We start from the raw sequence: 16,187 nt of genomic DNA on the forward strand, positions 1-16,187 counted from the left end.
CTACATTTGAAAATTAGACCGGTGCCTGAACAGTTGGGCATTTTGCAAGATTCACCTGCCGGAGGTATGTCTTGAAACAAAATTTGTAGTGGAGGTGGTGTTTACATTCAGTGTACAGCAGTGCATTGCCAATAATGCCTTACATTTAGAACCACAAGTGCCAATTTAACATTTTATTTCATTTTTCCAGATATTTTTTTTATATTTTTTATTAATTTTAATGCAGTGACATTGTTAAACCAGGGTACATATGTTTAGGGGAAAAAAATCTCCAGGTAATTTTGACATTTGATTATGTTGCATACCCCTCACCTAAAGTCAAATTGTCTTCTGTTGCCTTCTGTTTTTTTTGTGCCACTCCCCTCACCCCACCCCCTTTCTAATGGGCTCAAATTAGAGCTCTTCCTTCCCCCTTCCCCCCCCATACCCTACTCCCATCCTTACCATCATATTTTTGTCCATGTCTCTGAGTCTCATTTTTATGTCCCACCTATGTATGGAATAATACAGTTCTTAGTTTTTTCTGATTTACTTATTTCACTCAGTATAATGTTATCAAGTTCCATCCATGTTGTTGTAAATGATCCAATGTCATTCAATTTCACATTTTAAATGTTAGACTTAAACACCCTCCATAGAAGATCTCATATCTGAATGCCAGATTCCATGGACTTAAAATGACTATCTTAAGGAAACAAAATATACGATTCAAAAGTAGTTCTATGCTATGCTACTATGAGAAACCGTATAGATTTCTTTTGTGCTTCCTTTGAGGGAGATTTCAACGTATTAAGAAGTACTGGATAGCACCGTGGCCAGATTGCATAGTGAAAAACTGGATAGAACATCCTCCTGGCACACTGGGTTCTTGGGTTCCAGCCCTGTTCTGAGCATGTAGGGCTAGCAATCAGTGAAAAGCTAAGTAAAATGTCAAGGTCAAAATTCTCTCTCTCAACCTCCCTCTCCTTCCTCTATCCCTTTTCTCCTTTTCTCTTTGTTTCCCTCTTTCCCCTCACCTCAAGTCAATAAAAAAAAAGTACTTGATACATAATGAAGACAAAGATGAAAAATTATATATATTTCTGGCATTACCCAAAAGCCTTGGCATGATTTTATTTTACCATAACTTCAGTTTTTCTTACAAACCGGTCAGAATGAAAATCAATATAAGCTCCTTGCCACCAATTAAACTGGTATTATTTTGCTTAAAGAGTTTTCTTCTTGATTCTACATAAGCAGGATGCCTAATTAAAATGCAGGTATTAACGCCCTGGCTGGATAGCTCACTTGGCCCCAAAGCACAGACTTTGCTGGTTCAATCCCAGTTATGGCACATACAGAGACAGGTTGATGTTCTTTCTCTTTCTCTTTTCCTCCCTACCCCCTTTCTCTCTTGCTAAAATTAATAAGTAAAATAATTTAAAAAACAACAAATATGTATTTCTCTACATTAGCCAAGCAAACTAAAATAAACCTAGGCCACCAGTTTTAATAACTAATATAATATCTTGAGTACATCTGAACCTCTTTCATACCTTGTAACTCTTTTGTCATATTGTCAGCCTAACTACAATATTTGGTTCCTTCTATCTAGATGATTGTACTTTTCTTGGTATTGCTAATTATACTTCTATTCAGCTTTTCCATAATGCTAGAACGAGGAAGAGGTAATAACTAAGCCCTTAAAATTCTAACAGTCTCTTTTCTACAATTAATTTACCTCTGTTGTAGTGCAAATTGGCCAGCCCTTAGTAAAGTGTGTTACATACATTTTAAACAGCTTTTAAGCCTAAATTTGTGTGATTTTGGTATTTTTCTTTTTTGTAGCATGCATCCCAAAAAGAGTTTGGGATTATTAGTTTTCTCTCATTCTCCCAACTTATGTAATGTTACAAAGGTAAAAAATTTAGACTTTTGGTTTAAGAAGCAACAGAATTCTTAAAAGAGAAACATGATTTCAGTTCTTGTTTTCATCCTTTACTATTTCATAATAACCAATTAAGATTTTTTTTTATTTTAGTTTTGTTTTAACTTTTAGGACTGGCAGCCACCATTTGCAGTAGAAGTTGACAACTTCAAATTTACTCCTGGAATCCAGAGGCTAAATGAACTAGAGGTAAACTGAAAGGTCATATTCCTGTAATCTAATCTCAAATCTTACTTTATTTGTAGTTTTGTATCACTGAAAGTGATTCAAAAGGGATTTGAAGTCAAACATATTTTTATATTAATCTCAGCTCTATTATTTTTCAGAGTACTTATTAATCTTTGAGAAAGTGCCAAGACAAGAAAACTTTTAAGCTTCTAGCAAATTCTTTAGCCATAGAATGGGCTCAAATTAGAGCTATCAAGAAATTACATACTGGGGGGAAGTAAGGGGCACAAAGAAAACCAGATAGAAGGTGACGGAAGACAATTTGACTTTGGGTTATGGGTATGCAAAATAATCAAATGTCAAAATAACCTGGAGATGTTTTCTCTGAACATATGTACCCTGATTTATGAATGTCACCCCATTAAAATTATTAATAATAATATAAAAGAAAGCAGAAAGAAAAGAAAAAGGAATAAAAAATTATATACTACCTTTCGCATTTTTTTTCCACACTCATATTTATTTTGGATGTTCCCTGATTTATTTAACAAAAGCAAAGTTCAGGGCAGAAATCTGCTCTCCTGAATTTCTAGCTGAAGCTATTGTTTATACTGTGTGTCTGTAAAGTCATGGTGCACTATTGACCAGTCATAGGAAAGCAACAAAAGACGATAGAAATGTGGAATCTGCACCAAATAAAAGGAAAACCCTCCCAGTTTCATACCTATTCAGTACAGTTCGATGTGGGCTCATGCACAGATTTTTTAGGGCTCCTTAGGTAGCTATCCCATACAGCCTCTACAGACTCAACACTGACTGATCGCCTATCAGAACGGGGTTTCTCCACCAAACTGCCGGTTTCCTTCAACTGCTTATCCCACCGAGTCATGTTATTCCTATGTGGTGGCGCTTTGTTATAAACACGCTGACACTCACGTTGCACTTTGGTCACGACTTCGAATTGAGCGAGCCACAGAACACACGGAACTTTCCTCTGTACCATCCACATCTCGACTGACATGGCCGTGGGCTGCTCCGCTGTATACATGGTGTTAAGTCATCATCTGCACATGCGCACATGCTGCCACATCATCCTACAGAAACTGGGAGGGTTTTCCTTTTATTTGGTGAAGATTTCACATTTCTATCATCTTTTGTTGCTTTCCTGTGACTGGTCAAAAGTGCATTATGACTTTATGGACACACTGTATTTGTTCTTCAAAAAAAAACCTGGCTTATATTTCAGAGTGTATCATTAAGTAGGAGAGGCAAAGCCCCTTTTAAGCAGTTAAGATGGTCTATTTAGCTTAGTATTAATATGGAGAGTAATAAATGGTTTTGGCTTTCTTTTTTTTTTTTTTTTTTTTTTTTTTTTTTTTTTTTTGCTGTTACAAGTTTTGACTATGGCTGGTAGCTCCAAAATGTCTTAGGGTAAGAAAAAGATAATTTACAGAAGTGATTCATATCTTAAGAATGGTAAAATATTATATTTCATTCCCTTTAGTTGTGTATCTCTGAACTCTGGGTGGATATCTTAAAAAAGATAATTACGTTGGGCCTAACTAGTTCAGCCCTCGCTGAGTTTAAAGATAATTTTAAATTTTAAGGTAAAAAATTTTGACCCTGGTATCACTTTCTGAACTCTTCTCTCACATTAAAGAATCAGCTTTTTGTCAGTAGTAATGGTAATTTAGGCAAAGAAGCCTAGGCTCTAGCCTACAGTACAATGCAGTACAATACTTATTCACCTATTTTACACTGGACCAAATTCAGGTTAAGTAGTAAGCCAAGCCTACCTCTTTCCCAGGCTCTGACTAGAGTGAAACTAAACTATTTGGACCAAGTTGCAAAATTCTGGGAATTCCAAGGTTCTTCATTAAAAGTTCCCAATGTGGAAAGGAGGAACTTGGACCCTACAGCCTTTAGTAAGGTAAGAATAATTCAGTTTTTAAACGAAAAGATAAAAGTGAGTCTTTGGAATGTTTGGCATTAGAGGGGCACACAGTGTTCATATTTTAAATCTCATTCTGTTCATTCTGTTCACAGTTAAACTTTTTCTTATTGTTTTAGATTGGAATAGAGGAAGGGGGCTATGAAACAATTTGCAAGGACCGTCATTGGGGTCGAGTTTTGCGATTGCTGGGTCATATGGTAGTTCTATTCTTAATTTTTTGAGGAACCACCATAATTTCTTCCATAATGGTCGTACTAATGTACATTCCCACCAACAGTGAGTGAGGGTTCCTTTTTCTTCACAGCCTCTCCAACACTTGTTATTACCTGTTTATTGATAATAGCCCATCTAACAGGTGTGACATGGTATCTCATGTAGTTTTAGCTAATAGCTGTGAAGATGGTCATCTTTACATATATATGTTGGCCATTTATGTGTCCTCTTGAAAGAGGTGTCTGTTCAGGTCCCCTCCCAATTTTTTTTAAATTACTTAGTTTATTGATGAGTGTTTTTTGTTTTTCTTTTACAGGGACAGAGAGAGTCAGAGAGAGGGACAGATAGGATAGGCAGACAGGAATGGAGAGATGAGAAGCATCAATCATCAGTTTTTTGTTGCAAAAACTTAGTTGTTCATTGATTGCTTTCTCATATGTGCCTTGACCACGGGTCTACAGCAGACGGAGTGACTCCTTGCTTGAGCCAGCAACCTTGGGTCCAAGCTGGTGAGATTTTTCTTTTTTGGCTCAAGCCAGATGAACCCTTGCTCAATCTGGTGACCTCAGGGTCTCGAACCTGGATCTTCCACATCACAGTCCAATGCTCTATTTACTGCGCCACTGCCTGGTCAGGCCCCAATTTTTTTTTTTTTAATTTTCTGAAGCTGGAAACGGGGAGACAGTCAGACAGACTCCCGCATGCGCCTGCCCGGGATCCACCCGGCACGCCCACCAGGGGGCGATGTTCTGCCCATCTGAGGCATCACTCTGCTGCAACCAGAGCCACTCTAGCACCTGGGGAAGAGGCCAAGGAGCCATCCCCAGCACCCGGGCCATCTTTTTGCTCCAATGGAGCCTCAGCTGCGGGAGGGGAAGAGAGAGACAGAGAAGAAGGAGGGGGGGTGGAGAAGCAGATGGGTGCTTCTCCTGTGTGCCCTGGCCGGGAATCGAACCCGGGACTGCTGCACGCCAGGCCAACGCTCTACCACTGAGCCAACCAGCCAGGGCCAATTTTTTTTTTTAATTCAGTGAAAACAAAAGAGGCAGAGAGACACTCACCCTGACCAGGAACCACTCAGAAAGTGCACAGGAGGGTAATACTATGTCCATCTGGGGCATTGCTCCATTGTCAGCAACCAAGCTCTTTCTTCTTAATGCTTGTGGTGGAGGCCATGGATCTATCTTCAGAGCCCAGAGCCAACTTGCTACAATTGAACCATGGCTGCAAGAAGTGGGGAGAGAGGCAATGTGGAGGGGTAAAGAAGCAGATAGGTGCTTATTCTGTGTGTCCTCACCAAAAATTGAACCTGGAACATCCACACACTGGATCATCGCTATACCACTGAGCAAACCGGCTAGTGCCCTCCCCCCCACCTTTTAATTGTATTGTTTTATTGTTTGTTGCTGAGCTTTGTTAGTTTTTTATATATTTTGGATATTAACCACTTAGCAGAGCTGTTGTTTGAAAATGTTTTCTCCCAGTTAAGTGGCTGCCTGTTTGTTTTATTGTCAGTTTCTATTGCTGTATACAGAAGCTTTTGAGTTTGATATAGTCTCATTAATTTATTTTTGCCTTTACTTCCCTTGCCCCTGAAGTCAAATTAATAAACTGTTCTCCACAGCCAGGGTCCATGAGTTTAGTACTACTTATGTTTTCTCCTATGTAATTTATTGTATTAGATCTTATATTTAGGTCTTTGATCCATTTTGAATTAATTTTTATGCAGGGGGAGAATGTGTAGTCAAGTTTTATTCTTTTGCATATGGTATTCCAATTTTTCCAGCACCATTTATTGAAGAAGCTTTCTTTTCACCATTGTGTGTTTTTGGTTCCTTTGTCAAAGATAATTTGTATATGTATGTGGTTTCATTTCTGAGCTCTCTATTCTTTTCCATGCTCTGTATATCTGTTTTTCTGACAGTATCATGCTGTTTTTGTTTGTTTGTTTGTTTGTTTGTTTGCTTTTAAGTTGGAGATGAGGAGGTAGAGAGACAGACTCCCACTGACACCTTAACTGGAATCCACATGGCTATCCCCCAATGGAGCGATATCTGTGCATCTGTGCTTACTCTGTTCTTTGGCAAATGAGCTATATTTTAGTATCTGAGGCAAGGACTTGGAGCCATCCTCAGTACCCTGGGCCAAACTGCTTGAGCCATTTGAGCCATGGCTGCGGGAGGGGAAGAGAAAGAGAGTGAGAGACAAAGAAAGAATGAAAGGGGTGGAGAAGCAATGGTTTCTTCTCCTGTGTTTTCTGACTAGACATCAGACATGAGACATCCACACTCTGGGTTTACTTTCTGCCATTGAGCAAGCCAGCCAGGAGGTCCCATGCTGTTTTAATTATCTTGATTCTGTAGTATAATTTGAAAACAGGTATTGTGATATCTCCAGCTTCATTCTTTTCCGGGGTCTTTATGGTTTCATACAAATCTGTTGATTTCTTTTTGTCCTATTTTCTTAAAAATGGCATTAGATTTTGTTGGGAGTGCTTTAAATTTGTGTATTTCTTTGGGTAATACAGTCTTTTAACTTGTTGATTCTTCCAAACTGTGAATGGGGAACATTTTTCCATTTTAATGTGTCTTTTTCTTTTTTTTATCTTATTTTTTATTATTAATTTTAATGGGGTAACATTAATAAATCAGGGTATATATAATCAGAGAAAACATCTCCAGGTCATTTTGACATTTTGATTATGTTGCATACCCCTCACCCAAAGTCAAATTGTCTTTTGTCACCTTCTATCTGGTTTTCTTTGTGCCTCTCACCTCCAACCATCCCCAAACTCTCCTTCCTCCCCTGTCTCCCTCCTACCCCCATCCCTGTTACCATCACAGTCTTGTCCATCTCTCTGAGCCTCACTTTTATGTCCCATCTATATATGAAATCATGTAGTTCTTAGTTTTTTATGATTTACTTATTTCACTCCATATAATGTTATCAAGGTCCATTGATGTCATTGTAAATGATCCGATGTCATCATTTCTTATGGCTGAGTAGTATTCCATAGTATATATCTAGCAAAACTTTTTAATCCACTCGTCCACTGACAGACACTTTGGCTGTTTCCACATCTTTGCTATTGTGAAGCCATAACATGCACTGCCATAAACATGGGGGTGCATTTCTCCTTTTGGAACAGTTCTATGGTGTTCTTAGGGTATATTCCTAAAAGTGGGATAGCTGGGTCAAAAGGCAGTTTGATTTTTAATTTTTTGAGGAATCTCCATATTGTTTACCACAGTGGCTGCCCCAGTCTGCTATCCACCAGCAGTGCAGGAGGGTTCCCTTTTCTCCACATCCTCGCCAGCACTTATTCTATGTTGTTTTGTTGATGAGTACCATTCTGACTGGTGTGAGGTGATATCTCATTCTGGATTTAATTTGCATTTCTCTAATGATTAGTGATATTGAACATTCTGATATCTGCATGTTGGCCATCTGTATGTCCTCTTTGGAGAGTGTCTAATCATTTCTTTTAAACATTTTTTGATTGGATTGTTTGTCTTCCTGGAGTTGAGTTTTACAAGTTCTTTATAAATTTTGGTTGTAAACCCCTTTTCAGATGTATTGTCAAATATATTCTCCCATTGTGTAGTTTGTCTTTTTATTCAGTTCTTATTGTCTTTAGCTGTGGAAAAGCTTTTTACTTTGATATAGTCCCATTTGTTTATTCTGTCTAGTAATTCACTTGCCCATGGAGATAAATCAGCAAATACATTGTTGTGAGAGATGTTGATGAGCTTACTGCCTATGTTTTCTTCTAAGATGCTTATGGTTTCATGGCTTACACTTAAGTCTTTTATCTATTTTGAGTTTTTGTGAATGGTGTAAGTTGGTGGTCTAGTCTCAATTTTTTGCAGGTACCTGTCCAATTTTCCCAATACCATTTATTAAAGAAGCTGTCTTTTCTCCATTTTATGCTCTTATCTCCTTTGTCAAATATCTGTTGTCCATAAAGGTGTGGGTTTATTTCTGAGTTCTCTGTTCTGTTTCATTGATTTATTAATATTTGCCTGTACTTATGCCAGTACCAGGCTGTTTTGAGTACAATGGCCTTGTAGTATAACTTGATATTGGGAAGTGTGATACCTCCCACTTTCTTCTTTTTTAAGATTGCTAAGGCTATTTGTTTTGGTTTGAGCTTTTTTTTTTTTTTTTGGTTTCATATAAAGTTTTGGAATATGCGTTCTATATCTTTGAAGTATGTCATTGGTATTTTAATTGGTATTGCACTGAATTGTTTTGGGTAATATGGACTTTTTTTAATAAATTAATTTTTATTTTAATAGGGTAACATCAATAAATCAGGGTACATATATTCAAAGAAAACATGTCCAGGTTATCTTGTCATTCAATTCTGTTGGATACCCATCACCCAAAGTCAGATTTCCTCCATCATCTTCTATCTAGTTTTCTTTGTGCCCCTCCCCCCATCCTTCCCTCTCCCCCTCCTTCCCTCCCCCCAGCCCCCATAACCACCACACTCTTGTCCATGTCTCTTAGTCTCATTTTTATGTTCCACCAGTGTATGGAATCCTGCAGTTCTTGTTTTTTTCTGATTTACTTATTTCACTCTGTATAATGTTCTCAAGATCCCACCATTTTGTTGTAAGTGATCTGATGTCATCATTTCTTATGGCTGAAGAGTATACCATGATGTATATGTGCCACATATTCTTTATCCAGTCTTCTATTTTTTGTTACAGTGATTAAAGCCTTTAAACAAACTCTTGGCCAATACAGCAAGAATCCATAAAAGAATAGTGTCCTTAACATGTTCACCAAGTCCAAGTTGGCCCCAACACCATGCCAAATTCCTGAAAAATGCAATCTAACCACAGTTCAGTCTGTTATGAGCTCTCACAAGGAGCAGGAGTCCAGGAAAAGTCCACATCCAGGAAAAGTCCTCATGGCACTGGAATTGTTGTCACAATTCTATACTTTGCAGCTCACGTCCAAGTCCCAATGACCACTGCTTCTAGCTGGTAATGATTCAGGTAGACTGGAAAAGCCATCTGCAGCATGTGTGGAGATGGAGCTTCTGTTCTCCTCTCCCTAGAGAGATGAGACCAGGGTGCTTTTCCCTGCAGCTCTGCGACTGTGGTGTGGTAAAGAGAACCTTGGGATACACTAAGCTGGGTGGCAAAAGTAGATTCATAATAGAAGTTGGCAAAAGGGGGAAGGAGAGCTCTAAATTAGGAGTAGGTCCCAGCCTGAAATATGAGTGGGGCATTGAGGTAGGAGGAATAAAGAAAACACTATATATTAAACAAAGCAGCAGAGAATAGGACTATCAACACCCACAACAGAGATCTTCGAGGGAAGAATGAAAAAACCTGACTATTCAGGCAAAACATAGTTAAGTAGCCCTTGTTCAAATGAGATCAGTTTACCTGCTTCTTGGAAGAAATACCCTAGGCTCGTCTACAGTGTCATAAATGGGGCTGATGGCCCTGGGCACCTTCAGCCGTCAGTGGCAAACCCCAGCATTCCGGGCAAGGTTAGGTCATAGGTGGCTGGAGCAGGGCTGGAAGAGACTGAACCCTCCCTTAGAGGAGCGAGGGAGAAGCCTACCTTCCAGTGTCCCTGTTTCCTCACAGCAGAGGCATGTAAGTCTGGCAGGCTTTAGCTCAATGATCTTCCTTTCCACTATTGAAGCAGGACCCAGATGGCATCCTATGAGGCCCCTTTGGGGCATTGGAGCCTTTAAGGGTGTATCCTAAAAGCTGATAGTTCCCTGATCTCTATTGTGCTTTTTCTGCCTCTTGGTATCTTAAAAGCTATGCTCAGAAGATCTCGCTGAGGAGTTTGAGGATCCCCATCCGCCTATATAAATCTTTTCCATATATCTGGAGCTATTTGGAAAAAGACAAAACAGTGTTATTAGCTGGATCAAATAAAGAAGGTACTAGTTTGCAGGAGAAAAAGACTTGGCATCTTCTGTTCATCAGCATTCAAAAAAAATTAAATTTTCCTTAAGTAAGAAGCATGATATGGTAGACCCATAGGAGTTCCAGGATATGACTCCCCCCTTTTAAATTTTTTAAAATTGACCTTAAAATATTTTTTCCATACACTTTAATAATACCTTGACTTGAAAGATTGTAAGAATGACAAAATACAGTAAATGCTTTTTCTCCATATGCAGGAGCATTGTCAGTTTAACCAGTTTAGGAAATCTATTATTTAGGAAATAATAGAACAGTGCATACAGACAATGAGCTATAACATACTTAGCAGCCTCTCCTGTTCTGACAGAGGTTACTATAAATCCAGAATATGTGTCCACTGTAACATGGACATAAGACAGTTTGCTAAATGAAGGTATATGAGTAACATCCATTTGCCAAAGTTGTCCTGGTAGGGGTCCTTGAGAGTTAACTCCAAATGAAGGGGCAGATTGTAGTATAGGACCCCTTGGACAGGATTTCCCAATCTGCCATACTGCTACCTAAGGAAGTTGAAACTGTTTACACCGGGCTGCAGCGTTCTGGTGATGAATAGTATGAGACTGAATTGCTCGATCTGCCATGGTTGCTCCAAATAATTTTCTTTTGGGTAGCTTGATCAACAAGGGCATTCCTAGGTCCTGGCCAGTTGGCTCAGTGGTATAGCCTAGTGTGCAGGAGTCCCAGGTTTGATTCCTGGCCAGAGCACACAGGAGAAGAGCCCATCTGCTTCTCAACCCCTCCCCCTCTCCTTCCCCTCTGTCTCTCTCCTCCCCTATCACAGCCAAGGCTCCATTGGAGAAAATTTGGCCTGGGTGCTGAGAATGGCTCTGTGGCCTCTGCCTCCAGTGCTAGAATGGCCCTGGCCGCAACAGAGCAATACCCCAGATGGGCAGAGCATCCCCCCTGGTAGGCATGCCGGGTGGATCCCGGTCGGGTGCATGTGGGGAGTCTGCCTGACTGCCTCCCCATTTCCAGTTTCAGAAAAAAAGGGGGGCATTCCCTTGTGCTAAAGCTACAGTTTCAGTATAAAATATAGACATTTTAATGATGTTTATTCTTCCTAACAATGGGCACAGTATATGCTACCACTTGTTACTATCTTCCTTGATTTCTTTTAACAATGTTTTATTATTTTCCGAGTACAAGTCTTTAATCTCCATGGTTAAATTTACCCCTAGGTATGTTATTTTTTTCATTGCAATAGTCAAGGGATTGTTTTTTTAATTTGTTTTTCTGACAGTTTATTGTTGGTGTATAAAAATGCCTCTGATTTCTGAGTATTAATTTTACATCCTACCACCATGTTGAATTCATTTATCAGGTCCAGTAGTTTTTTGACTGAGACTTTTGGGTTTTCTATATAAGTATCATATCATCTTCAAATAATGATAGTTTTACTTCTTTTTTTTCAATTTGAATTCCTTTTATTTCTTCTTTTAGTCTGATTGCTGTGGCTAGGATTTCCAGGACTATGTTGAATAATGGTTGTGAAATGGGGCACTCCAGCCTTGTTCCTGAACTTAAGGGGATTGCTTTTAATTTTTCCCCATTGAGTATGATGTTTGTCATAGATGGCCTTAATCATGTTGAGGTATGTTTGCTGTGTTCTTACTTTGCTGAGAGTTTTGATCATGAATGGGTGTGGATTTTATCAAATGCTTTTTCTGCATCTATTGAAATTATCATGTGGTTTTTCTCTTTCTTTTGTTTATGTGATGAATCACATTGATTGGTTTGCATATATTGTACCAGCCTTGCCTCCCAATAATAAATCCCACTTGATTCTTGTGTATGATTTTTTCCATATATTGCTGGATCTAGTTGGCTAATATTTTGTTGAGGATTTTAACATGTATATTCATCAGGGATATTGGCCTATAAATTTTTTTCTTTGTGTTGTCTTTGCCTGGTTTTGGAATCAGAATTATGCTCGCCTCATACAAGGAACTTAGAAATGTTCCTTCCTCTTGAATTTTTTGAAATATTTGAAAAGGATAGAAGTTAGTTCTTCTTTGACTATTTGGTAGAATTCACCAGTGTAGCCATCAGGCCCAGAGCTTTTGTTTTTTGGAAGTTTTTTGATAACTGTTTCGATCTCATTTGTTGTAACTTGTCTGTTTAGGTTTTCTGATTCTTCCAGATTGAATTTTGGAAGATGATATGTTTCAAGGAATTTGTCCATTTTACCTAGGTTGTTTAATTTTTTGGCATATAGTTCTTTATAGTATTTTATTACAATATTTTGTATTTATTTTGTGTCAGTTCTAATTTCTCCACTCTCATTTCTAATTTTATTTGTTTGAGTTCTTTCTCTTTTTTCTTGGTGAGTCTCATTAAAGGTTCATTGATCTTGTTTACCCTTTCAAAGAACTGGCTCTTGGTTTCTTTGATCCTCTGTATTGTTTCTTTAGCCTCTATGACACTTATTTCTGCTCTGATTTTTATTATTTCCTTCCTTCTACTACCTCTGGGCTTTTCTTGCTGTTCTTTTTCTAGTTTTTTATTTGGGCTATTCCAAACTTCTTAAAAATGCATGTAGTGCTATGAACTTCCCTCTGCTTTTGCTGCATCATAGATTTTGAGTTGTTGTATGTTCATTATCATTCATTTCTAGGAATTATTTTATTTCTTCTTTGATTTTGTTGTTAATCCATTTGTTTTTTAGTAACATGCTATTTAGTTTCCATTTGTTTGAGTATTTTTCATTTTTTTATTGTGGTTGATTTCTAGTTTCATGCCATGTGATCAGAGAAAATGCTTGACATGATTTCAATCTTCTTAAATTTGTTGAAACTGCTTTTGTGTCCTAACTTGTGGTCTATCCTAGAGAATGTACCATGAGCACTTAAAAAGAATGTATATTCTGCTGCTTTAGGGTGAAAGGTTCTAAAGATTATCTATTAAATTGAGTTGACCTAGTGTGTCCTTTGTTTCTTTTTATTTTATTTTATATTCATCTTAGAGATGAGAGGGAGAGACAGAGAGAGAGAGAGAGAGAGAGAGAGAGAGAGAAGACAGAGAGAGAGAAGGGGGGAGGAGATGGGAGCATCAACTCTCATATGTGCCTTGACCAGGCAAGCCCAGGGTTTCGAACTGTCGACCTCAGCATTTCCAGGTCGATGCTTCAGCACCACAGGTCAGGCCTTCTTTGTTTCTTTGTTAATTTCTTTCTTGAGAATCTATCTATTGATGTTAGTGGGGTATTGAGATATCCTACTATTATAGTATTGCTATTGATCTCGCCCTTTATATCTATCAAATCTGCTTTATATATTAGGTGCTCCTATGTTAAGTGCATAGATATTTATAATGGTGATATCTTTCTGTTGGATTGCTCCCTTTATTATTCTGTAGTGGCCTTCTTTATCTCTTAGTATAGCCTTTGTTTTAAAGTCCACTTTGTCTGATATATAAGTATTGCTACCCCAGCTTTTTTTTTCATTTCTATTTGCATGATATATTTTTTCCATGCTTTTACCTTAGTCTATGTGTATCTTTTGTTTTGAGGTGTGTCTCTTGTAGATAGCATATATATGGGTCCTGCTTTCTTATCCATACAGCTACTCTATGTCTTTTGATTGGATCATTTAATCCATTTACATTTAAAGTTATTATTGATATGTAGTTGTTTATTGGCATTTTATTCTTTAAAGCTATATTCCTCTTTTGCTGTATTCTTTTCCCCCCTTGTTCTGTTTACATTAGGCCACTAACATTTCTTGCAGCATTGGTTTGGCTGTAATGAATTCCTTGAGGGTTTTTTTTTTTTTTTTGTCTGGGAAGCTTTTTATTTCTCCTTCGATTTTAAATGATAATCTTGCTGGATAAAGTAGTCTTGGTTGTAGGCACTTGTTCTGCATTACTTTGAATATTTCTTGCCATTCCCTTCTAGCTTCAAGTGTTTCTGTTGAGAAGTTAAATGTCATCCTATGGTGATCCCTTTGTAGGTAATAGCCTTTTTTTCTCTAGCAGGTTTTAATATTTTCTCTTTATTTCTTAGCTTTGTTATTTTAATTATGATGTATCTTGGTGTGAATTTCTTTGTGTTTCTCTTTAGTGGAGTTCTCTGTGCTTCTTGAACTTGTGTAAATTTGTTCTTTGTCAATTTAGGGAAGTTTTTGGCTATGATTCGATTGAACAAGGTTTCTAACCCTTGTTTTTTCTCTTTTTCTTCAGGAACTTCTATGATGTGGATATTATTTCTCTTTAGATTGTCACAGAGCTCTCAGAGTTTCTGCAATTTTTTTCATTCTCTTTTATTTTTGCTGTGCTTATTCTATGTTTTCAAATATCTTTTATTCTAACTCACTGATTCTATCCTCTGCTTCATCCAGCCTGCTATTAATTGCTTCTAGTGTAATCTTCATTTCTGGTATTGTATTTGTCATTTCTGACTGGTTCTTCCTTATTATTTTGATGTCCTTTTTAATACTTGTTATTTCCTTATTTATGTGCTCACTGTGACTATCCATTGTTGTTCTAAGATCTTTCAGCATTTTAGTAATCATTATTCTAAACTCTGCCTCCCGTAGTTTGCTTATATCGTCTCACTCAGCTCTTTTTCTGAGGGATTATCTTGTTGAGTCATTTGGATTGCACTTCTCTGTCTTCCCATTTTATCTGTGTTACCCTGGACTTCCCTGGTTGGGGCTTGGGGCAGATCAGTAGGAGTCACTGCCTGTGACTTGTTCTTATCCACTTTTTGGGAGGTACAGGTTATCCAGATCTTGTGGCTGCCTCTTCTGGGTCCCGGTGCTATTTTAAATATCAGCTGCACTCCTAGGCTTGTTTTTAAATACTCTTGGCCTGGGAGAAGTTACTTGAAAAGTTCAAGCTCGCCTAAAATCTGCTTTCTGTTTTCTTTTATTGGTTACTTGTTGGGCTCAGTAGTGTAATTCAGTCATTAGGTACGGTATTAGATGTGGCCTATTTCTTCGCTTTAGCTGTTTTTCTATGTAAACATTTTAGCTCCCGTTTTGTACTAGCTCTACTAAATCACCATCGCTGTTGCTGCCTGGGGCTTTTGGGCTCAGGTGCTGCTGGCTCCAGCGCACCTCCGCAACCGCTGCTGCGGGACTGCCTTGGTCGGCTCAGATCTCAGGGGACGCCTTCGCCCTCTCAGATTTCTGCCAAGGTTGCCGGTGCTGATCTTACTGCTGAGGGCATGTCCATACCTTGAGCAGTTTTGAGTGCCCACAGGGATTCCTGCGCTAGCTGACACAACTTCCGCTGTCACTAGTGGACTCGTGGATGCGTGAGCGCGTCTATGCTTTCCCAATGGGGCCCCGCTTCTACACAGATCGCTGTCAAGGGCACGCCCAGCCTGAGGCCATTTTGCTCACCTGAGGCTATTTTCACCTGCCGGTTTCCCGCCGCTGCCAGGTGACTTCCGCCTTTGCTGGCCGGCTTGTGCTTTCCTGCGCATTACCTGTCTGTTGCCTCTTGGGGCTCTGCGTTTGCCAAGGGCAGGCCACTCAGGGAGCAGGGATGTATGTGAAATCAGGCTTCACCAGCGGCACAGGTGGTTCCGGGCTCTGTGGGCCGGCCTGGGCGTGCTCGCTCAAACCTTTGCAGCTGCGCCTTGCTGCCTCCTGCCTGTCTGCCTTGGGCAAGAACTCAGCAGTGTGAGAAAGTGGTGTAGCTTAGATTTCTGCAGGCCCTATTAGTGTCCCTAACATGGCACCTGGTGCTGTTCTAGCTAGGGTAGGGGAGCATTCAGTGCTGGGGCACTTTCTTTCCTTTGCTGGTGATGCTGGTCCACTTTAAATCTGGGAAGTGACTCAGCCCACGGGTTAGGGTGTCCTGGATCCCCGAGAAAGTGGCTGTGAGCTAGGTCCTCTGTGCAGTTCCTTTAACATGGAGCCTGGGTCTGAGAGTTCTGCCTCTTTCTCTCAAACTGTGTCCAGGTTTTTTTCTCAGCCAAATATAGTCTGTCAGCCCCTTCCCAGCTCCAGAGCTCTAGGCT

The 16,187-nt window shown here is 39.1% G+C and overlaps 1 long non-coding RNA gene across 2 annotated transcripts in view; it reads left to right on the forward strand.

Annotated features, from left to right (window-relative positions):
- The window catches only part of LOC136386919 (uncharacterized), a 150,646-nt gene that overhangs the window by 119,802 nt on the left and 14,657 nt on the right, over positions 1-16,187 (forward strand). The window contains exons 3-4 of one of the 2 annotated variants that reach the window (XR_010748052.1): positions 2,021-2,116; positions 3,903-4,025. This is a non-coding gene — a long non-coding RNA (uncharacterized lncRNA). The remainder of the gene's footprint in view (positions 1-2,020; positions 2,117-3,902; positions 4,026-16,187) is intronic. The other variant, XR_010748053.1, reaches the window with a different exon arrangement.

The sequence above is a fragment of the Saccopteryx leptura genome, unplaced genomic scaffold (assembly GCF_036850995.1).
Source record: "Saccopteryx leptura isolate mSacLep1 unplaced genomic scaffold, mSacLep1_pri_phased_curated manual_scaffold_21, whole genome shotgun sequence".
NCBI lineage: Eukaryota > Metazoa > Chordata > Mammalia > Chiroptera > Emballonuridae > Saccopteryx > Saccopteryx leptura.